Consider the following 2,425-nt stretch of genomic DNA (forward strand, 5'->3'; position numbering starts at 1 on the left):
AAGCATGTTACTTTTTTTCTTTTCTTTCTTTCTTTTTTTTTTTTGTTGCCCTCAGTGAGGTGCCGTGACGTCACAGCTGACAGCAACCTCCAGCTCTTGAGCTATGACGATTCTCTTGCCTCAGCCTCCTGAGTACCTGGGACTACAGGCGCCCACCACAGCGCCCGGCCATTTTTTGTTGCAGTTGCCACTGCTGTTTTAGCTGGCCGGGGCGGGGTTTGAACCCGTCACCCTCAGTATATGGGGCCGGCGCCCTATCCACTGAGCCACAGGCGTGGCTTGAGAAGCATGTTTTCAATTCATGTCAATTACTGTTCATAGATAACTTGAGAACTACTTTGAAGTCTACAGAATTTCTGGCCTTCTTAGAACATCATAGGAAATTCTAATATCCTATTTTAAAAAGGAAGCACAATATCCAGGTTTTGAAAATTTGGTAAGTATATACTGAATAGTGAATAGTAAGGGTGGAAAGATAGATACCTCCCTTATTCATCATAAAGGTCATGGCCAACACTCCTTTAACAAAATACAGGTTAACAAGAGAAAAGCATAACAAATTTATTTTATCAAATTTTACATAAAATGCGAGATTTCAGATATGAAGACCCCCAAACCTAGGGAAAACTATTATTTTTTTGTGCAGGTTCAATGAAGAATGGACAGCCATGTAAAATGTGACTGGACAGAAAAGTGATTTAATGATAATATATTGAGTGGGGAAACCCAGTGGATTCTTCTTGGCCTCTTTGTTGGAGCACTGTTCCCCAGCTGGACATGGGGCAGGACCCCTCTGGAATGAGGAACTTACAACCTACTATAGGGCAAGGATAGGTCAGAGAATGTCTTCCTTTGACAGAAAGGTCAGGGGAATTACTGTAATGGTTTTAGATTTTATAGCTGGCTTTGGGGAAAGTGTGTCCTAGTTTCCATGCTGGGAAATAATTCTGTAAGTTGGTTCAAAAGTGAGGAGGGAAGGAGATGATCAGAGAGACCTTTTTCAGAGGCTGTTTTGAGGCTTTCCAATGTTCTTTAAATCAATGTTCTCAACATGCCAAAGCACCATGCTTTGGAGGATTGTTTTCTGAGCCCCAATTCTCTCTCTTTCTCTGTCTCTCTCTCTCTCTCTCTCTCTCTCTCTACACACACACACACACACGTATATGTATACATGTGTATACACAGAGAGAGAGGCTTTTTAGAATAGTATGGAAAGACTCTCTCTCTACATATATGTGTGTGTGTATACACATGTGTACATATATACACATATATACATGTGTATATAGATATATATAGAGAGAGATTTTAACCATACTATTCTAAAAAGTGTCTATTAACTGAATTCTAGGTTAGATATTCTTGGAATTCAGGGACTGTACTCCACTGCTATATATCAGATGCTTTAATAAATGACGACGGCCTCGAGTGCTGATTTTACTTCACCTGACGAAAGGAATATAGACAAAGATCTCTGCAGCTCACTTAACTAAGAATATGCTTTCATTTTCATTCACTCTCCTACATCACATAAAATATTTGGTGCAGGTTGGTCTATCTGGCCACCTAGGGAGTACTGCAGAGTTTAGGTATAACAAATAAACAAACATTCCAGAGATTTTAGTTTATCTTGACTGAATCTTTAACTTTTTATTTTTGATTGTGGTTTGATTCAAATTTCATCTTAATTAAGATTGTACTAGTGAGAAAGTAAATTTGATAGAAAAAAATTATGGTTTCTAAAATGGAATAATTTAAAATAATACAATCTATGCTATATACAGATATATCATTTAGTATAGCTTACACAGTGTGGTAATGGATTTTTGGAGTTTTCTTTTTGGAAAGAAGAAAAATTTAAAACAAATTGTAAATAAAACAACAAATATAAATTTAATATTTGGGATATTTATTTATAGTTCCACTTCCCTTACCAATGTGGCCATAATGGAAATTTCATTGAGAACATAATAGTTTTTGAAAATTAAATTAACTTGAATAGCTCCCTGACATTCTATTAGTTTGTAGCATTAACATTCTAAATAATAAAGTCTATATAAGTAGAAGAGAAATCATCCAAATCCTCAAGATTAGTATTTCTGTATTTCATGTTGTTGGGCTAAATAGTAGATCCTCAAATTATTGAATTTTTATTTTCAAAGGAGCTAGTTGTTTGTGACCAAAAGTTATAATTCATACAACTACAAGCTATAGAGAAAGTTAGAATGTGACAGCCATTTCATTGTGGGTGAATCAGTGTATTTGTTGATCTAGAATTAGAAAACTATGAGATATAGTTAAAGGAATACCAGTGATAATTTTAAGAACTAACATCTTAATTGTGATTTCTATGTATTGATTGAATTGATTGTTTATTTCTGATGCATATGCAAGAGTTCCTGAAATCTTTCAGACCCCTGTGGCT

The sequence above is a fragment of the Nycticebus coucang genome, chromosome 7, assembly GCF_027406575.1.
Source record: "Nycticebus coucang isolate mNycCou1 chromosome 7, mNycCou1.pri, whole genome shotgun sequence".
Lineage (NCBI taxonomy): Eukaryota > Metazoa > Chordata > Mammalia > Primates > Lorisidae > Nycticebus > Nycticebus coucang.